The sequence below is a fragment of the Aquarana catesbeiana genome, linkage group LG01 (genome assembly GCF_042186555.1).
Source record: "Aquarana catesbeiana isolate 2022-GZ linkage group LG01, ASM4218655v1, whole genome shotgun sequence".
In the NCBI taxonomy this organism is placed as follows: Eukaryota; Metazoa; Chordata; class Amphibia; order Anura; family Ranidae; genus Aquarana; species Aquarana catesbeiana.
The window spans coordinates 654,315,766-654,338,799 of NC_133324.1; the positions used below are offsets into that span (position 1 = coordinate 654,315,766).

At 39.2% G+C, this 23,034-nt stretch overlaps 1 protein-coding gene across 6 annotated transcripts in view; it reads right to left on the reverse strand.

Annotated features, from left to right (window-relative positions):
* The window catches only part of EMCN (endomucin), a 206,475-nt gene that overhangs the window by 151,368 nt on the left and 32,073 nt on the right, over nt 1-23,034 (reverse strand). The window lies entirely within an intron of this gene.

The window sequence follows — 23,034 nt, forward strand, 5'->3', positions numbered from 1 at the left end:
AACGTACAACACTACAACGAGATGAGAAAATGAAGTTCAATGCTTCCGAGCATGCGTCGAATTGTTTCCGAGCATGCGTAGTAATTTTGCGCATCAGAATTGCCACAGACGATCGCATTTTCAGATAGGAACTTTTCCCAACTGAAAAATTGAGAACATGCTCTCAGTCTTTTGCTGGCTGGAATTCGGCCAGTAAAAGTCCGATGGAGCATTCACACGGTCGCAATTTCCAATGAAAAACTCTCATCGGTCTTTTGCGGGCCGCAATTCCAATCGTGTATATGCCGCATTACACTTGTGGTCATTGGGAGAAATGACCCACTTACAAATGGCTAAAAAGATAAATAGTGTCAGTGGGAACTTATCTGAGAGGCAGAAATTGCTCATTGCTCAAGGAACCCCTGGCAACCTCTGGAGGAACCCCAGGGTTCCATGAAACCCTGGTTGAGAAGCCCTGCCGTATACCATGGCTATAAAACTGTTAAAATCTGTTTGTTCTAAAAGTTTCTCATTCCACATAAATTTACAAATATAATAATGGTACATCTTCATTACAAACTTTGCATGAATATAACAATTACATTTTTTATTATTCTTTTTTACTATATTCCAGAAACTTTGTAATTCTATTGTAATTAAATAAGTAAATGTCTATATAAACTCTATGCAAAGCTAGACTATTTTCTGTTCATAATACTGATACGATTATCTTTTTGTTATCTTTTTTGTAACTACTGCAATTTATTTGTTAAATAAGACTTATGGCACTTTTATGTATATTAACTAGTGCTGGTTAACATTTTAAAATGCAATTTTAACCTTATTCTACCTGTGGAGATTCTGTGAGTATGTTTTCAGGACAATTTTCATCCGTTTTGTAATGTATTATTGTATAATATCTATTTAATTAGTATCTTTATGATTATTACATTACATTTCAACAAATTGTTGCTATTATTTTTAATTTTATGTGCAATATCATATTACATCATATGGTAAATAGCATTGGTGGAAACGATTTTAAAATGTTGGCATCCCATACTATGATTTAGCCATGGAGGTAAGGATGTTAATGTAAAACCATGATCACTGCACAAATGATGAACTACATAAAACCAATTAAATGCACACCAAAAACATATCTGTACAGAACTGTTTCACCCTTCAAAAAATGTGTAATTTAAACTACAGTTCAAGTAGGGATGAGGTTCAAGTTGGGGGGCAATGCCGGGCTCACCCCAAACTCTAGCTAATTGCACTTTGGCGAACAGGCAAATTAAATGGTTAATTTGCCCTCTGCCGCAGCAAATTTCTGGCTGTGCAGGAAGTCATTTATTAGTGGCGTTATTATTATTGCAACTAAATGAATGACAGATTCCTGCTCAGTGCTCATGGTTACTAGGGCGCTGGCAGCCACTGCTGGCTTAGCAACCAATGATACAGCTAAATGTAAACAATGGGGTAATGGCTGAGACGTAATTGATCATATATGTTTGGGCCACACAGTGTCATTGGTTGATAGGGCGCTACTAGCTGATTGTGTCCTAGCAATCAATGATGCAGTGTGACTCAGACATACTACATATGTTCAATTATGGGAACCTGGGAATTTTTGGAAAACGTGTTCCTATTGGTAGACTTTACAGATTTGCTAGGACCTGTGGATTGCTAAGTTTTTCCTAATCTCTCAACTAAACATTTATTTTTAATTTATGTTTTAATATTATGTTGAAGTTACAAAAAGCACATTAAACAAATCCAACATGTTGATTTGCTTTTTCACTTGATGTATAATGTATTTTTCACTCTGCTGTGTTTTTCAGATACATGGTCATTAAAGGTGTCTTTTTGAACTGTGGTAACACTTTTCCTTTTCAGATCGTACATTGTTTGAGCAATGTTTTTTATCCATTAAGCTAAATGTGTTAGTTAAGTTATTAACAGGAAGCAGCAATTACTAAACAATATGTAAACGTGCAGAGGAAATTATAACATTTGGCTCCTTCCATCTTAGATATTTAACCTTTAATAGAGAGGTAGAATGTTTAATAAAAAATCACACTAGTGCTTTAAGGAGAACCAGTCACTCATTATGTCAAACAAAATACATTTTTAAAGTTATACTATATTGGCAAAAAAGATTGTGGATGTCTGAAAATCATGTCTAAAATACACCAGCTATATGTGCACACCTCTCAAATATACCAAGTTCAAGTGTGAAGGGTACTGGTAATGCTACAGCATATAAAAACATTTCAGAAAATCCCATTGAACATTTATGGGATGATTTAAAACTCCAAGTCTTCTCATCCAACCTTAATACCTGGTCTCACAAATTCTCATTTGGCGGGCTAGACATACTATTAAAATCCCCTGGAAGGTCTTTCCAGAGTGTAGGTTGTTACATTCACAAAGAGAGGGACTCCATATTAACCACTTCTCGATCACACTATAGCCACAAGATGGCTACAGTGCGGTCATCCAGTTCTGGGAGGGCGTCCATGGACGTCTTCCAGAACCACGCCCCCTGCATGCCCCCTGGGGCACGCATCCAATGCACTCTGTAATTGCTGTTTCCTTTTTACACAGCTGATTACAGATCGGGGTAAAGGACCAATAAACATCGGCCATTTACCATTTAATCAGCTGTGGCCAATCACATCTCATCACATGTAAATAAACTTGCCGATTATCGGCATTCCTTTCCTCACGAGCTGCCACAGTGTGAGTAGAGGAGACCGACAAGTGGGACAGGGGACTTTTATACTGATAATCAGGGTACTGAGCATTAGTGTCCTGATTATCAGTGCAGCCACAACAGTGCCAATCAGTGCCCATCAGTGCCACCTACCAGTGCCTCCTCAGTGCCGCCTATCAGTGCCTCCTCCTCAGTGCCGCCTATTAATATCCATCACTGCCACCTATCAGTGCCCATCAGTGCCATCTATCACTGTCCATCAGTACCGCATATCAGTGCAGCCTCATCAGTGCCTCCTCATCAGTACCCATCAGTGCCGCATAATAGTGCAGCCTCATCAGTGCCTCCTCATCAGTGCCACCTCATCAGTCTCCCCTCATCAATGCCATCAGTGCAGCCTATCAGTGCCCATCAGTGCCTCCTCATCAGTCCTGCCTTATTAATGCCCCTCAGTGCAGCCTATCAGTGCCCATCAGTCGTTGGGCAAGAAGGCGTCATCCGGGAAGAGCAGGGACAGCGAGCAAGCAAGAGGAGACGTCAACAGAGGAGGAACTTCAGCCCGGCTCCACCTACCATGAACGGAAGAAGCAGATCGAGAGCATTATCGTTAGTGGGTAGACAGTGCACATGCGCGGCATCGTCGAGAAGCCAGCGGATGACGTCATCAGGAGTGGGATCGTCACCTAGGCAACGTAGAATGCCCGGCAATCAGCTGGGGCTACAGGAAATAAGACATGAAGCAGTTAGAAATTACAGAGCTGGTTTACATCAACAGGCGGAGTCAGAGCAAGCCGGCGGTGCCATCCCTGTGCGGTGTGCTTCACCCTTGCCTCTTCCTGGGGTCATCAGCAAACCAGTGAATGACGGTGAGTTTAACACTGGGTCACAACTCTCTGCTATATCCTCTTCTATAGAGCAACTTATTTGTATGTTGTGTGAACAATCTAGGTTGCCTACTAATATTGCTGAAGGGAATGATAGTGGCTCTGCGGGGGTCTGGTCCGTAGTTTTGTCAACCTCAGAGGCTATTTCTCAAAATCCAGAATTTCTCAAAATAGCAGAAAGATTTGTAGTTTATCAATTGTGTAACTCAGTTACAGTTATGGCCCTGGAGTGAGAGGGGGAGAGGGAAAAGGGATGGAAACGGTATTGTAGGGAGGAGACCAATGGTCATACGTTAAGGAAAACTAATTGTGTCCTGGACCACCAGAGACAAAACCCTCCAAAAAAGGTTTAAAGGAGATCATCTGATTGAGTCCAGGAAAGGAAGTTGCATTCAACATGAATATCCATCGCTTTTCCCTCTGTAGCAGCATTTTGTTCCAGTTGCCCCCTCTCATTCCAGGATGCACTCTATCCCGTATTAAAAATTGAATACGTGGAAAGATGCCACCATGGAATTACATTCATGGCATTCTAATGGTAGGTCTGGATTGCATGATTGCATGCTTGCAATGTGACAGTATTCTCTATGCCAAAATTCAGTTTTTGTTTTGCCTACATAGAGGCATGTGCATTCGCACTGCAGGAGGTAAACAACCCCATGTGTCTTGTAGTTTGCGAAATGCTTTGGAATAAATTTCACTCTATTTGGGAGGGTTTTGTGGGTAGCAACATCCATGTATTAGCAATAACCGCACCCACCGCATTTGAAAGTACCCAGCCTTTTACATGGGTCCTTATTGCCCCCCTTAAATTCACTGGAGACCAATTTATCTCGCAGAGACTTAGCTCTGCAGAAATTAAACATTGGACGTTCTAGTACTAAGGGTGCAACTATGGGATCCAGTGCCATGACATGCCAATATTTCTGCACAATGTTTTTGAACCATTCTTGTTGGTTCGAAAACCGGGTGATGATACATAACTGGTCACCATCAGCCTTGCGGGTCCTGATTCCATACAATAGTTCCTGCCTGGTTTTGGAGCTTGCTTTTTTAAATGCCTTCTTGAGGCATTTTTGAGAATATCCACATGCGTGGAGTATTAGCCTGAGTTCATCTGCTTCCTTCTTGAAAATAGCCTCATCAGAGCAATTGCGCCACAAAACCCTCCCAAATAAAGTGAAATTTATTCCAAAGCATTCCGCGAACTGCAAGACACATGGGGTTGTTTACCTCCTGCAGTGCGAATGCAAATGCTTCTATGTAGGCTAAACAAAAACTGAATTTTGGCATAGAGCATACCGCCACATTGCAAGCAGGCAATCATGCAATCCAGACCTACCATTAGGACGCCAAGTAATGTACCTCCATGGTGGCATCTTTCCACTTATTACATTTTTAATACTGGAACGGTGCACCCTGGAATGAGAGGGGGTGACTGGAACAAAATGCTGCTACAGAGGGAACAGCGATAGATATTCAGGTTAAATGCAACTTCCTTTCCTGGACTCAATAAGATGATCTCCTTCAAACCTTTTTTGGAGTTTTTCATATCTGGAGGTCCGGAACACTATTAGCTTTCCTTAACATATGAACATTGGTCTCCTCCCTACAATACCGTTTCCATCCCTTTTCCCTCTCCCCCTCTCACTCCAGGGCCATAACTGTGCGAGTTATACGATTGATAAACTACAAATCTTTCTGCTATATTTGCATTCCATGCACAATGCCTGAAGCTCATACTGTTCAGCTGCAGGACACGATTAATCTATCATGCCTGTATATATGTACAATTGTTGTACTCAGCATGGTTATACTGATTCCATGTGTGTGATATAGTGTTTCTTAGTACTCCGGCCTTCACCGGCTGTCTGAATTTATACTCTATATTCTCTGTTCATTTTGAAGCATCTGAGACATCTCCCCTAGTTTGTATACTTTTTTCCCTCTTTTTTCTTTCTATACACTTCTTGGTATTCTCTCCTTCAGTGTTTTGGTTCTGTCCTAGCTGTACACGCCATCGGCATGGGTTTGACCGGCCTTGATGTGATCCTATACTCTTGAGTTAATCTATGTAATTCCAAGACTCTTCCCTCGGTGACGCTATTTACCCTCTCAGTACCGTGTTTCTGCGTCCTACGGTTGCTATGGAGCTGTCCTATACACAAGCTATTAGCATATTCAGTAGTCGATGATGCATCACGCTGCACCGTCGCACTGTATGGCACCATGTGATGACATCATGTGTCTATGCCCTCCGGTTGCCATGGAGCTCTTTACATCCAAACCGTCAGCCTATCAAATAGCCGATGACACACTACGTCACACCGCTATGCAGCATGGCTCAGTTTGATGACGTCAGAACCTGGGCGCCGTCCCAAATGTGATAATTGCCGTATATGGCACACCTGGGGCGGATGCTTTGGTATTGCAGACACTATGATGGACAGGTAATCTTGACCCAGGTGTCTGCAATCCCCTATTACCCATCAATATATATATATATATATATATATATATATATATATATACACATTCTAGGTATAAGGTAATCTTATCATGCGTATAAATTATTGCGGCGCTGAAAAGTTCAAAAATGAAATTGAAGAGTGGGAGGAATCCAATCACCAAATATATTGTGCAGATGTAGAAAGAGTCACTCGTCACCACGTGGTAATGTAGTCTGCTTACCAGAAGGTATTAAGGATTAGGCATAGATGATAAATACTCAAAAGCATCCAGCAAATCCAGCCCACTGGAACCCCTCGTCAAACCACACCATCTGTGGGATTTCCTTCACATATAAACTTCTCCCAATGGTCACTTCAGAATTAGGCATTCAGGCATGTAGTCATCATATATCCGAGAAAAGAAAATGAAGGACCCATAGTGAAGCCCGTAATGATAGATAAAAAACGTTTATTGTAGTAACTTACAGTTTAAGCAGAAGCTTAAAACAGCATGCATCAAGGATAGGCACAAACGGCTGCAGCAATCAGCGTACGGATGTCAGCAATCTTATCATGCGGTTTGCTAGGGCTTGCTATTCTAATTTATTTAACTTGAGGGTTACTGTACCACAAGTCTAACGGCGCCACAACTTATATTCTGTATAACTAACAGTCTTTCTCTGTGGCCACTTTTAGATCAATAGGGTCTCTCCAGCCATCAGGTAGATCCATGCATTAGCTTATAGCCCGCGATGGTTTGGAGGCTTGGATTCAAGACACAGATTCCACTCCCCACCAACCTGATCCATGTGTATGGGGAATAATTACTATACATCTCCTTAAGAGTCACTGCGAATGTAGGTATAATGATTTTTTGGATGCTTGATATTTAGTTTAGTTCCTGTTCATTTATTTTATGAACACTTTTTTGTGCCAATAGTTCAGTATATTATATCTGAACTAATTGGTGGATTTATCTATTTACCTATATAGATATACTAGAATCTTTGCAGTGGGACTACTTTGTCCTATGTGGATCACTGGCTGTCGCTATCTTCCTGGTCTGATGACTGTGCGCGGCTCTGATGGACATATCTCTCTTTTCATTATTCAGTTATGATCTCTCTCTCTATATGGGTGAAGCTTTAACACTTGGGGTCAGTATGCTCAGCTGTGATTTTATTGTTCTCGCTGCAATTTTTACGTATACTGTTCTGTTCATATCTGAAATGTCAGATAATGTATATCCTTGCATCCATATATACTTATAATGATATGCATTTTGTTATCATAGATATAAGCTACTGATTTGGAATTTGTAAGCCTTTTGTCCCTGAAGAAGATCTGCATTTTGTTTTTTCGAAACGCGTTGGACGTTCTGCCTGTCTGACAGGTTTTGGGCTTTCTTTTCAGCTATTTCCATTTCTGTTCCCAATATATGTGTTTGTTGCTTTTATTTCCACTCTGATGTCATTGATTGTTATCAATGTGTAATAAATGTATACATTTTTACTAAAATACTGGGTGTGGTCCGTTTAAAGTCCCAATTTGAGGAACCTGTCTTTACCCCATGTATCAGGGATGTGGTCCACAATTATTACAGTCAGCTAGTTGTGGCAAATATCTTTTTCATTCCTTTTACAGCTGGTTACAAGCTTTTGGATTTCATGCGAGTGTATTGTGTGAAAGATTTCCAGAAAAAAGTCCATCCCTGTTCCAGCACATTGATATAATCCTAGAGACTGGATAGAAGTTTTAGTGGTCTATCATGGTTAGCATATGATGAGGCTTATCGCCAGAAATTGGCAGTTTAACCTTCACTGACATGGGGGCCCAAGGACGTCGGTCTTTGGTTAAATTTATTTTTATCGCAAAAACAGCCTTTTGTCAGGCAAACCGTTAGTGCTACTGTAAATACCTCAGGAAATACATATAAAAAAGGTTTGTGCTTTGCGTTCAATGATAGCCAATCTTCCTGGTAAATGGAATGTGCTTTTTGTTCTGGAGCCCACCCGATTTCTAAATGTTTTCGGAAACTTCAAGCAGTACAGAGACAACTTTCAAAAAAGTTATAACACCAGCGACTGTTCAAGGAATGCTCCCATGGTTGTGAATTTACCCAAATCAGCAGATGGCTTCACTTCTCATTGAAGGTTTCACGGAAGGTTTTAATTTGCCAGCTTTTGAGGGCTCCAGATGTGCAATGGTAGGTCATTTAAAATCAGTTAAAGAATTGCCGCTTGTGGTATGGAAAAAAATTGCTCAAGGAAGTAAGGGATGGTAGGATGGAAGGTCCTTTTGATTCCCCCCTTTTAAGGATTTTGGAGTTTCTTCATTGTATGCTGCGTATGTTGGGCCCTAATGCATTGATCGCAAAGGCAGATATAAAGTCAGCCTTTTGTTTCCTTCCACTAAATCCAAAATGTTTTAATTCTTTAGGTATAAGTTTGGAGGATAAGTTTTATTTTGTCAAATGCCTGCCAATGAGCTGTTCAGTTTCATGCTTTTGTTTGCAATTGTTTAGGGATCCCTTTGGCGGAAGAGAAAACATTTATTCCCACGACGTGCATCGAGTTTTTGGGTATAACATTAGACACAGTTGTTATGGATTTTGGGCTACCTAGTGAAAAAATCTATAGGCTTATGCAGCTATTATTATTATTTATCAGACAAAGGAAGGTAACTTTAAAAGAAATGCAATCTCTTTTAGGCCAATTAGCTTTTGCATCCAGGGTTTATCCAATGGGAAGAGTCTTTTCAAGGAGGTTATATGTGGCAATTTCTGGATTGAAGAATCCATTAGCACATATAAGAATTACATCTGATATGAAAGATCTATTGATTTGGATACATTTCTTAGAACATTTTAATGGGAAATCTTTGTGGCAGCAAGATTTTGTTACTGACAACAAATTCTGCCTAGCAACTGATGCAGCTGGCTCGGTCGGATTTGGATCAATTTGGAGGAACCATTGGTGTGCATCCACTTGGCCATCTAGGTGGGTATCTAACGTTTTTTGCAAAAATATAGTACTGCTGGAATTTTTCCCTATTATTATTTTTATAGAGGTCTGGGGTTCTTATTTTTCTAATAAGAGGTTATTAGTTAGTACAGATAATAAAGGAGTGGCATTCGCAGTCAATTGTCTTTCATCCAAGTCTCCTCAGGTGATTTCATGTTTACGTTATTTGGTCTTTCTATGCTTGAAGATGAACATCTGGTTAAAGGCTAAGTATATTCCAGGTAAGACTAACGTAATAGCTGATGCTGTCTCTCGCCTGCAGATGGACAGGTTTTTCTCATTAATGCCAGAGGCGGATCTAGTTGGGATGTCTTGCCCTTCTCATTTTTGGGATCTGATTTAATCTTTCAGAACATTAAACAATCTGTGGCTGATTTTACTTGGAAAAAATACACTTATGCATGGCTAATATGGGCAACTTTTTTGTCCTCCCTTCAAGATAATACTTATTCGGAGCATGTCATACTTTTATTTCTTCAATATTTAATGAAAAGGAAATATCATGGTCGCATTTTAGTAAAATTTTATCTGGAGTTTCTTTTTTCCTACGCCTTTATAGCCTGCCTACATGTCATAGTTTTTTCTCATACAGGCTCTAAAGGGATATAGAAAGGCAAACTTGAGCAAGGATAATAGATTTCCAATTACTCCAGCTATTTTAGCACAACATTGTGTTGCTACATTTATGATTTGCTCGCCTAGGTATGAAGCCATTCTTTTTAATTCAGTTTTTTCAATGGCATTTTATGCTGCATTTAAAGTTTCTGAAATTTTACCTCTGTCAAAGGCTAGTAAGTCGGGTTTCTTATTATCAAATATTATATTACTTGAGGGCAGTTTAAGGATTTTCCTACAATTTAGTGAGACTGATGCTTTAGGTATGGGATCCTGGATAAAGTTACAGAAGAGTCAGGATGAAAACATTTGCGCAGTTAAAGCTTTACGATCCTATATTTGCTTAAGGCCGAATGTTTTAAATTTATTGTTTATTCATAGTGATGGTTCTCCGTTGATTATTTATCAATTTTCAGTTGTTTTAAAAAAATGTTTGACACATCTTGAATTAAGTAATCTCAGGATAACAACTCATTCTTTTCAAATTGGTGCAGCTACTGAAGCTGCTCGGATTGGTTTAGAAGAAAAAGCCATTAAAAAAATAGGTAGATGGAGTTCAAACTCATTTAAACTATATATTCATCAGGGTGGATTTTGGGCCATTCGTATATTATTTGGGCGCAGTGAAGAGCAGCCACTAGAATTTATTCTGAGAATTTGGGCCTGGATCCTTCCTTTTTCGCATTTATTGGCATGGAAGTAGGGATATAGTTTGGGAAGAGTTAGTTTTTGAGTTGGGCAGACTTTACGACAATTTTCCTACTCCAGATATACTTATAGTTCACCTTGGTGGAAATGATATTGGGAAAATTAAGACATTTGAGTTAATTACCAATATGAAGGAGATGTTTAAGTTCCTTAGAGTAGCTTCTCCAAATACAGTTTTAGTGTTTTCAGAAATTTTACCATGATTAAGATGGTTAGAGTCTGTTATATTCAAGCCACTTGAGAAGGTGCGTAAAAGAGTGAATAAAGTGTTGGAAAGATTTCTTGTTCTCGTTATCTTGTTCTCGTTATCACGAGCTTGAAGGAGGTTTACAAGGTTTGTAAAGACATGATGGAATCCACCTGTCAGACGTAGCTTTGGATATGTTTAACCTGGACATGCAAACATGCATAGAGTTGGCCGCGGTTTGGGGATGTGTTGACAGGGGGATTGGAGTTGACAACCCTCCTGTCGGTTGACTGATGTAAGGAAATGCTTAAAGATGAATGCTGAGTCAGCTCGAGTCTGAGTGATTTATTTTGTAAATAAAGTTGAAGTTTTAATTAAATATTTTGTTTAAACCAATAAACCTGGCTGTGGCCAATTTTAATCAAATACATGGGTGTTGGTTGTCTTTATTCTATGCATGTTTGCTTGACATTTGCCTGGCGCCTGCGATCCCATGGGGGAAAAAAGGGGGGACACTTTTTTAGCCCCCCCTTTTCCGTATGGGATCGTGGCATCGGCATTTCTAGACATTCAATATAAGGTTTTGAATGGGGCTAATTCTAATTGGCCAGTCAGGGTCATGTGACTAAGAAGTTTCTGGAAGGTTATTAGGTCAGGTGAGTATTGGTCAGCTGAGGTCAGATGACCTTTCAGAACCTTCCAGAAGGCCTTTTAGGCCTATTTAAGGAGCTGCTTCCCAGGGTTTTCTGCCAGTCGCCAGAGAAGAGACAGCGCAAAGAGCTCCCCTCCCTACCCACCCCACCCCCGTCGCAGCCGGTTTATGTGGTGATATTTATTATAGCAAAATGTAAAAAATAATGCGTTTTTTTCAAAATTGTCGCTCTTATTTTGTTTATAGCGCAAAAAATTAAAATTGCAGAGGTGATCAAATACCACAAAAAGAAAGCTCTACTTGTGGGGAAAAAAAGGACGTCAACTTTGTTTGGGAGCCGCGTCGCACAACCGCGCACTTGTCAATTAAAGCAATGCAGTGCTGAATCGCTAAAAACGCACTGGTCAGGAAGGGGGTAAATCCTTCGGGGGCTGAAGTGGTTAAAGATGAATGCTGAGTCAGCTCGAGTCTGATATACACTTTTATTTATGAGATGAGATCAAGTGTATGCTTCATAGTTGAGCTATATCCATGGGATACTGAGCACCATAGCACATTTAGTGTTGTCATTAAGTAAATATTTTGTGGTTACTGAACACCCAAGCAAATTTAGTGTTGTTGCTGAGCACCAAAGCAATTTTAGGCTTTACATTAAAGGTGTACACTTCATTATTTATTCCTTTATTATTACAGCCATGGCCGGGACAAGGAGTGAGCAGGAGGGGCAGTTGCCCTGGGCACTGTTGAATCATAGGAGGTGAGGGGGGCATCAGAAGGAGATTGGGGGAGATTTGTGTTAGAAGGGGGAATTTGGGGGGCTGCAGGGGGTAAGTATTCTTCTAGGAGGGGAAATTTGGGGAGGTGCCAAGAGTGGTGATTTAAGGGGGCTTGTGTTGGAAGGGGGGTGGGGGAAGAAGATTTGTGCTAAGTGGGGGAATTTTGGGGGCAATTTTTGGTGGGGGGGAGAAGATGTGTACTAAGAGGGGACATTTTAGAAGTAGAGAATGTGTGCTAAAAAAGGTTTTTTGGGGGGGGATTTCAGCTGGGGGGATTTGGGGCATGAAGAAAGGAAGGGTGACCCCTAGAAGTCACACATCTATGGTGTTTTGCTGCAATGAATGGAGTGGCAACCTCAGCCTGGACTCCGACCAGGTCACGCCCCAATGCGTTTCACTCCCCCCCGGAACTTAGTCATGGGGATTTGGGGCATGGGGGGCAAAGATTTGTGCTGAGATGGGGGATTTCGGCAGGTGTGCGGATTTGTACTAGGAGGAGGGGGAATTTATGCTTGAGGGGTAAGCATGCAGATTAGTTCTTGATTTCTTGGGGGGGAGGGATTTTTGCTGACACATAAAGCTCATACATCTCAAGGGGAGGGCGCAGTTTGGCATGTTGGCCCCGAGCTCTGGATGACCTTTTCCCGGCACTGATTACAGATACAGCATCACACTAATGTACTGTGAACTGTTTCAGGGGTTCCCCAGGATCTGAAAAAATTCTCAAGGAACCCTCCAGGGTAAAAAATGCTGATATATACTAGTAACACTTTGATGAAGAAGCCTAAGCTCTGAAGATTGTTACTGTTTGTAGATTTAAAAAGAAAACTTGTAATAAATTGGGCTACTCCCTTCTAAATGTTAAAGTGGTATTAAACCCAAAACCAAAAATATAATATTTTGCAGCAATCATTAGATGTGGTGGCTGCATTAGTTTTGGCCTTAGTGGTGGCCTAAAAATGTTTTCCCCTCTGTTTTCACTGGTGATCTGGCCAGTAACACACCACTATGGATGAAGGAGCACAGGGGACATCTTTGGACAGCAGCATTGTTAATTTGGGTGGAGGGAAATGTTGGATGTACTAGCAGATTTAGATACACCAAACTCCAGCTCACACTGCAATTACACAAGCAGTTATAGCAGCATATTTATTCATATTACATGAATAAATAAAAACTAATCATTTCAAGCACCCCTGCTGGTGGTAAATGGTTTGTCTCAATACTCTAACTGCTAAACTTGCAGGAGAGCTTGTTCTGTTGCAAAACAACAGCCTTACTGACAGAATCACCAGGTGAAAATAAAACGTAAAAGAAAGCCTAAAAAAGAGAACTGATGTAGCCATCACATTTAGGAATTGATAAGCTGCAATACACAGTGGTGTAGTGGGTAGCACTTTCGCCTAGCAGTAAGAAGGGTCGCTGGTTCGAATCCCAACCACGACACTACCTGCCTGGAGTTTGCATGTTCTTCCTGTGCCTGCGTGGGTTTCCTCCGGGTACTCCAGTTTCCTCCCACACTCCAAAGATATGCTGGTAGGTTAATTGGATCCTGTCTAAATTGTCCCTAGTATGTATGAAAGTGAGTTAGGGACCTTAGATTGTAAGCTCCTTGAGGGTAGGGACTGATGTGAATGTACAATGTATATGTAAAGCGCTGCGTAAATTGACAGCGCTATATAAGTAACTGAAATAAATAAATAAATAAATATATGTATTAATTGTGTTTAGCTGTTTGCCTTGAGTGTATTTTCCCAAATTTGTATTATTTGTATTATTTGCTGCATTAAATCAAGTTTCATTTATTTATACATGTACACTTCATATTTGAACCCAAATATCATCTACTTTCATCTAATTAAAATATGTTTACAGCTTATTGAATACATAAACAATCAATAGTAGTATTCCAACTAATGAGGAATACTGAGTATCTAATTAGTAACACATTAGTACAAAAACCCTGCAGTAGAATAAACATTATGCGTTTGAGTCCTGTCTAATCTCCATGAATAACACATTTCTCACCATTGTGTAGAAAGTTATCTCTGTGGAATGATCACTGTGGGAATAAGGAGGGATCTGACCTATGTGCAGGAGGCAGCTGTGAAACAGTAGTGATGATGTAAGGAATGTGGCTTCTGGCTGATAGACACTATGTTGAAAATTTGACTTGGAGTTGGGATCTGATGTCACTAAAGGAAAGGAAACTCTGCTAGATGTATTTTATTAGTTGTATTGTGTTAATTATGTACTGTATATAACTCAAGGCAATGCTCTTTTCACATTTTTCTAAATTAGTTTGAAATGGGAAGTACTCTAAATTCTTAAACATTATACGTTTGTAATTTTGGCACCCCACTATAAGGCTGCCCATGTATCCTATTAAATCCAGAGCAGTTACCCTTTCTAATGAACTTGACAACTATGGCCTAGTGTGGCTAGACGTCAAAGAGGTGTCTGCATGCATTTACCAGGTATTTTTAAGTGTATCAAATGCTTTGCCAACACATTTATATTGACCTGTATGGAGGAATAAAAGCAAAGCACAAAAGTAACTTCATCACTGATGACATATTAGGGTTAACATTTTTAGACTTAAGTCATTAGAATGGTTTATTACACTAGCACAGATAGCAAAGATAACTTGCCACAAATTTGTGGCAGTGTTGAATTGTAAGCCTTGTTACCCTCCTGCACATTTTCACTAGCAAGTTGTACACTTGCAGAGCACTTAAAGCACAATTTCTAGCTGAGACTAGAATCCAGCCACACCCAGATAGCAAGCAACTGTGCTGCAATTTTAAAAATGACTTGCTAAGCTATTACTAGACTTGCCAGGCTTCACAAGTTTGTTGTACAATTGCAGCAAGTCCACATTGCATGACTACAGATCAACTTTCTTTTCCTTGTCAAAAGAAGTTTATTGAGTATACAATGTTATAAAGATACATAAAGATACATAAAGTAAGTTTACAAGGATCTATAAAGTAAGCTCATTGTTTTACAGTAGGGTTTATATAGGTAAATATCATGAAATTTCAAATATTAAACATTGGGTTCACGTAAACCTAAATTAAAGATATATATCATTTCCTTAGTTACTTTTGTAGGTATTTAAATGATTTATACCTACTATACATATTGTTTACAAGTAGAGTGTATATAGGTCAAATAAATTCTGATAATGAGCTTTAATCGTAAGGTGGAGAAAAAGGAAAGAGAAAGAAGAAAAAGGGTTGAAAGGTAGAGGTATGGTCCACAAGGTTGTCCCGCTCGTCAGTTTATTATTCTTTTTAGTTCTCTTTGAAGCCTTAGAATGGGTGTCTCTGTAAGTCATTTAATCTGTTACCATGGCAACAGGACAGAGTCATTGAAATTTGACAGGAACTGTTGTTTTATCCAAGGATGCCAAAGTTTTTCAAATTTTGGAATTTGATTTTGATCGATGGCTACCATCTTAGCATGGGACATTGTGTTATTCATTCTGTGAATTGTTTCTGCTAGTACCAATGTAGGAGATTTCCATGCCTTGGCCACTGTTTGTTTTGCAGCCGTTATTAGTTGGATCATAAGTTTGAATTGAGAGAGTGTTAACCATTCCGGTTTTAGATTAAGTAAAGTTAAATATGGATCTGGTTGTATTATTTTTTTAAATATTTTAGATGCAATCACGAAGACTTCCTTCCAGAAGGTTTGGATTACTGGGCACGTCCACCATATGTGTAAATATGTGCCTATTTCTGGGCATCCTCGAAAACAAAGAGTTGAGGTATTAGGTGAATATTTTGCCACTCTAGCGGGTACAAGGTACCAGCGAGTTAGGACTTTATAATTTGTCTCCAGTGCCAAGATGTTGGGTGAAGATGACTTAGATGTGAGCCATATATTAGACCAGTCCGTGTCTTCTAAAGTTCGTCCCAGGTCCTCCTCCCACCTCTGAACGTAAGAGGGTCTATTAAGATTTGCTACTCCATATAATTGATTATAAAGTGATGAAATTGTACCTTTAGCAAATGGATCTTTTGTACAGATTGATTCAAAAATGGATAATTGGGATAATGGTGTATCCCCCTTTAGGAATGGTGTATAGAAATTTTTGATTTGGAGATATCTAAATATCTCAGAGTTTGGTAGATCATATTTTTCTCTAAGCGATGGGAATGAAAGGAATGATTTAGATGCTATGAAGTCATTTAGTGTCTGAATGCCTGATGTTGTCCAAGCTTTAAAAGAATTTGGATAGATCCATGCCGGATAAAAGGCCGGATTTCTGATAAAAGAAAGGAGAGGATTGTGTGGAGATTGTAACTGATATTTGGTTTTTAGTTTATCCCAGAGAGATAAGAAGTGTTTAGTTATGGGATTATGAATTTTAAAGCGGTCTTTAGGATCAAGCCATAATAAATTTGATATTAATAGAGGGTCATTTTCTGAAGCCTCTATAAATACCCATAATGGGATTTCCTGTTTTGCATGGTATTTGGACAGACTGGCCAAATGTGCTGCTCTGTAGTAGTTAGTAAAATTAGGGTATCCCAGGCCTCCTTTATTTTTGGGAAGATGTAGTGTGTGTATAGGTATACGTGGTTTAGAAGAGCCCCATATAAACGAAGTTGCTCTTTTTTGTACTATTCTCAAAAAATAGGAAGGAATTGGAATAGGGAGGACTCTGAATAGATAAAGCAATTTGGGTAGAATAGTCATTTTGATTGCATTAATCTTCCCTATCCAGGATAAAGGAAGTTGCGACCATTGTTTTATTAGATTTGTGATCTGTCTTAATACAGGAGGATAATTGGTTGAGAATAAGTCAGAATGAGATGCTGTTAAATGAATTCCAAGATATGGGATTGATTTTTCTGCCCATGTGAATGGGAGTGCAGCCCTAGCCGGGATCAATTCCATGTTTGTGAGTGAAATATTAAGCACTAGGCATTTCTTAGGATTAATCATAAGGCCGGATAGGGCTGCAAATCCATCAAGAGCTGGTATTAAGTTAGGACCAGAGACCTGTGGTGATGATAGAAAAAGTAATATATCGTCTGCAAATATACATAATTTGTGTGTAATACCTCCTACTTCAATGCCAGTTATAGTTTGGTTTGTTCTGATGTATTGGGCCATGGGTTCGAGTATAAGGGCAAATAATAAGGGAGATAATGGGCAACCCTGTCGGGTACCTCTTTCGATATTAAAGGCTTCAGATTTGTATCCAGCATATTTTATATAGGCTTTGGGTTTATTATATAATGCTTTGATCCATGTTAAAAAGTGGGGTCCAAAACCCCATTTTTGCAATGAATATTGCATATATTGCCAGGATACTGTGTCAAATGCCCTCTTAATATCGAGAGATAGAAAACATAAAGAGGTTTTCCGTTTTTTAGCAATATGTGCCAATAACACTGCCCTGCGTATATTATCGCCTGCCTGTCTATTTGGCATGAAGCCTACTTGATCTCTATGTATTAATTTTCCTATAATGCTATTCAGGCGTTTTGCTATTATTTTTGCTAATAATTTAATATCGAGGTTTAACAGAGAGATAGGCCGATAATTCACACAGGAAGTATCATCAGAAAGGGGTTTTGGGATCATACAAACAATTGCCATTAGTGTTTCTTGCCGAAAAGAATGTCCATCTAGAAGTTTGTTAAAAGTTTCAGTGAGAATGGGAGAGAGTATTTCTGAGAATGTTTTATAGTATAAAGCCGAGTAGCCGTCTGGGCCTGGTCTTTTGTTAAGTTTTAGGTCTTTTATGGCGTTAGCAACTTCATCTATAGTTATAGGCTCATCCAAACTGCTTTTTTGATTCTGAGATAACTCAGGTAAGGTTATTTTTGAGAAGAAGGATTCAGCTTCTGTAGGATTAAATTCATTGTTTGTCTTGTATAAAGTTGCGAGATGTGAGTGAAATTTATGGACTATTTTAACTGGATTACAAGTGTAAACATTTTTTGATAATTTCAAACGTATTGGTTTGAAAGATTTGTTAGTTGAATTTAATGCCCGAGCCAAATATGTACCTGGTTTGTTTGTATTCATGTAGAAATTGTGTTTGGAGCGTTTGAGGGATTTATCAACTGACTCAGTGAGAAATAGATCGTATTCCAATCTAGATTTTTCCAGATGAGATTTTGTACTCTGAGATGGATTATCTTGAAATGATATGTAGGCTGCATTAAAATTGAGTTCTATTTTTTTTGCTAGATTTTTGCGTTCCCATTTAAATAGTGCCATTTGTCTTTGTATTGTACCACGCAAGACAGGCTTATGAGCTTCCCACAGTGTTATTGGGGAGATGTCTGTTGTATTATTAATTGATATGTATTCCTTTAAAGCTTGTTCAATGGCCATCTGATGTAGTGGGTGTTTGAGCATTATGTCCGGTAAGTACCACGTTGGGTCATGCGCTTTTGGTATGGCTGAGGCTATAGTAGTGTATACCGCATTATGGTCAGACCACGGAATCGGAATTATATCTGATGCAATAATTTCTGGTATCATTCCTATTGTTAGAAAAATATGATCTATTCTGGTGAAGGTTTGATGAGGGTGCGAGAAATAAGTGAATTTCTTTTTCATTGGGTTACTTTCTCTCCATGAATCTACCAGATTGTATTTGGAAAGAAGTTGAGAAAAAGGTAATCTAGAGGTTATTTTGGATGGTGTAAAAGGTGATTTATCTAGAAATGGGAGGAGGACCTGGTTCGAATCCCCACACATTATCACTGTTCCTATTTTGTGTGTATTAATCACTTGTAATATATGTGAGAGGAATGGTGTAGGTTGTTTGTTAGGAGCGTAGTAGGAAATCACCGTGATTGCTGTATCCATTATATAACCCATGAGTATCAGGTATCTACCTTCTGGGTCTTTAATTTCTGATGATAAGGTGAATGGTGTGGATCGGTGAAATGCAATTAGAGTTCCCCTTTGCTTGGTACAGGCAGAAGCCGTGTAAATTTGTTGATAAAAAGGAGAAATATATTTTGGAGTAGAATCTTTGGTGAAGTGTGTTTCTTGGAGGCATACTATGTGAGTCTTCTTGTTATGGAAAGTACGGAAGGCTTTGGTCCTTTTTTGAGGGACATTTATTCCCTGAACATTCAGGGAAAGTATATTCAGTGGTGCCATGGCAATAGATCAAATAGTTTTGACTTACTTTTTGTTATGCAGAGCTGACTGCGCAGATCAACCTGTGTGGACTGAAGAGATGAATAGATAGAAAAGAAACCAGTGAATTCGGGAGTAAAGAGTAAACAAAAAACATATGAGATTAGATGATACATTGTATAAATTATTTTTTGCAAGTAATCACAATTTACCCGTGAAAGAGAATAAATATCTCTCTCAGGGGAATAAGTGCCTTCGTCACACTCCCACATAATATGGTTGGGAGAATGAGGAGGGCTAATGGGGGTACACGGATCTTCCGCTTACAGGAGAGAAGTGCTATGTCAAAAGACATCAAAATGATGTTTCATTAATTGGAGTGCAGAATATAGTTTTTGTTGAAATTATTTATTCCAGGGTGGTTGTATATGGTTAGTCTTGCCCTAGGCTAAATAATTCAGTTAGAAAGGTACTGTTAATAACTTTGGTATTGATGAAGATAGTTTGAATTATTTTGGGATTTTAACCCTTTTAGAGTAAACAATTACATATTTTATTCATATGAAACTGTTTAGATATGTTTACTCATAAAATTGAGGTTGTATTGCTTCAGATTAGAATAAACAAAAACATAATTCTAGGAACTAGTTAGGTAATAATATATTTGTTTTAAGAAAAGAAAGAAAAAGCTTCCATTACTTCTGGATTATTGAACATATTTGTCCTAAAAAGTAATAAATCTATTGTTATTACCTGATAATATATAACTGAACAAGAATTTCCTTATTTCACTTATATATTCTAAGGCTATATGAATCAGAAGTAATAAGAAATATAACTGGAATGTAACATGATCCCACACAGTGTGTGACTATCAGAATGCAGTTACATTCAGTTATAAATATAGGTTTTTTATAGAGAACCATCTCTTAGTATAATAAATGAAGAGATATCAGGAATTAGGATGTCAGTCCATTGAATCTTCTTGGTCCATGGATGATGTGGCATAACGGCCTCTTTTGTGAGAATGATGATTCCCATTTTGTTCTGAAATTTTCTGAGTGCTGCCTGAAGGTGAAGATGATGCCATTCTTCTGCGTGTGGGAGTGTTGCTGCTTGTGGGTTCTGTCAGATTTAATTTTAAAAGGGTTTGTTGTAGTTCATCTGCTGATCTGCTTCTGTAAATTGTACCTTGGTAGTTAAATCTGACTGAAAAGGGGAAGCCCCATTGATACATAATGTTGTGGCGTTGCAGTTCCATTAGTTGGGGTTTCATGGATCGTCTTTTAGTAATAGTAAGTTGGGATAGGTCAGCAAAAATTTGATAATTGTGTCCTTGAAAATTAAGTTCCTTTTTTTCTCTTGCAGCAATTAGTATTTGTTCTTTCGTTCTGTAATAATGAAATTTTGTGATTATATCACGTGGGGGTCCATCTTTCTTTTTGGCTGTGAGGGCTCTGTGTACTCTGTCCAGTTCTAAACGTTCAATAGGGATATCTGGCTTTAGTTCTTGTAATAGAGCAGTAATAGTAGATTGCAGGTCTGTCACAGTTTCAGGTATTCCCCTTATGCGCAAGTTTGAACGTCTGGCTCTATTTTCGTAATCTTCGAGCTTAGTTTGAAGTATTAAATTCTCTTTTTTTAATTGTTCCAATTCTGTTATATTTTCTTGGGTTGTAATTTCAATTTCATCCATTTTTATTTCTAAGGCTGCGGTGCGGTTTCCCAGCTCTCTTATTTCTTTGGTTAGGCTTTTTGTTATTTGGTCTGATGTTTGTTTTAAAGCCTTATGAAGCATCTTTTCAAATTGTAATAATATTACTGGGGATACTGAGGAGGCTTGCGGAGAAGTTTGTGAGAGGATTTGTTCTGTATCTGACTCAAATGGAGAGTCTTGCTGTGACATTTTCTGTCTGTGAGAGCGCCCTGATGCTGTATCTTGTGAGGTGACTGGAGCTGCTTCAGCTGCAGTGAGTGCCTGTGAGCTCTTTGTGAGGTGATTTTTATTTCTGCCACGGTTTCCTCCCAGTACCATATTTCCTTCCCAAACTTTCACAGTTTGTTCCCTGGGACAAAAAGGTTCAAATGGATACCTTTTGAGCCTGCAGGCTCCGCTTTGTCCTTCTCTTCTCTCCTCAGCGGTGTGGAGCTCTAACAATGCATGTCTGCTCTGCTAGGCTCCGCCTCCTGCCCCCCAACTTTCTTTTCAAACATTCTGCAAGCCTGCTGAAAGTTCTGATTCAGATATGTTGTGCAATAGTCATCCCACCACAGGGGTCACTGTGGCTGAATTTTCATGCTGTAGACTTGCGGAGCTTTTGCTGTAGACTCACCACTGCAACTTTTGCTCTTGCTATAGACTCAACAGGCAAATTTGCTACAAATTAGAAAAGTGTAAATTTGTGCTTCAAGTGCTCTGGAGGTGTACAACTTGCACATGAAAATGTGTAGCATGTTAACAGACTTATCGTTGCTATCTGGTACAGTAGCCCCTGTGGTGGGATGGCTATTGCACAACATAACTGAACCAGAACTTGCAGTAGACTTGCAGAATGTTTGCAAAGAAAGCTGACCTGGAGTCATGCAATATGGACTTGCTGCAATTGTGCAACAAACTTGTGAAGCCTGGTAAGTCTAGCAATAGCTTTGCAAGTCATTTTCAAACTTGCAACTCAATTGCTTGCTATCTAGGAGGTTATTTATCTCACATATTTGTATCAAAGGAAATGCCAGGGATGGTCTATTTCATACAATAGACTGCATTTATAACTCAATTCCAGCATTTTTTTTTATGGTTTGGACAGAGAGGGGAATGGTTGAATGGTCTCCATTGAAGAGATTTGCTCTCATTCCTGTTCTGTTCTGAAATCCTCCAAATCCCCAAAAGGGCAGAGACAGAAAAACAGTAGTTTTTTCCCCTACGCATTTTGAGAATTTGCCTTTACTGTTATCTGTATCCACGTTTTGCTTTACTTCCTGAATTGTTTGACACACGTCAAATAGACAGGAAGCAAGGAAAAAATGGCCTAAAACAGGGACACAGACAGAAATAAGAAGCTGACAGAGGGACAGAGGTTATAAGCCTTCTAAACAAAAACTGGAAAAAAGTTTAGACTGGAATTTACCTTTTATGTGATCTTAAAGCAGATCTTTCCCCCCATTTTTCTAAAAATCACATCAGCATCCAACACTGTATTATGATATAAAATGATCTTACATTCATTAAATGAACATTTTTTGGCTTTTGCTTGCAGTTATATTTTTCTACTTCTTGGTTGAGTGACGCACTGGTGATTTAGCCAGGGCTTCATGGATCTATCCTGGGACGTTCCTGTTACATATTCCACAAGGCAGGCCTAAAGTTCTAGACAAAGTTCATGGGAGGTAAAGGGAGATGGATTCATCTGCCCTTAAGTAAGATGGCCACAATTAGAAGAAAAGGGAGGAGTAGAAAACAAGGTATACAAAGAATAAAAAGCTTCAATTATCTATAAGTATCTGTTTGTAGGTTTCCATTACTAAACATTTCTAAAGGTGCCTTTGTTGTAATTTTTATAAGAAGGATGAGGTTCCTCTTCAAATTGTGACTCAGATTGTCATATGGGAAATGGTAAGCGCAGTGGCGTATCATCCATGTGTGCAGGGTGTTCACTGCACACGGGCCCATGGGGGGGGGCACTGTGACCCGTCCTGCACACATGGATTATTGTCCCTTGACAGTGAGGGATGATCGGTATCCGGCGGGGGACAGCTGCAAGCACCAATCTGCGTGTAAAAAAACAGCCTGACTCCTGCTGAGCCAGGTATCTCAGACACTCGCACAGCCCAGCGAACACACTCCCGCCTCCCCTCACGGATGGGAGAGGAGAGATAAATATAAGCTGCTGCTCCTCCTCCTGCCTCTGTTCCTCTTGTGTCTGCC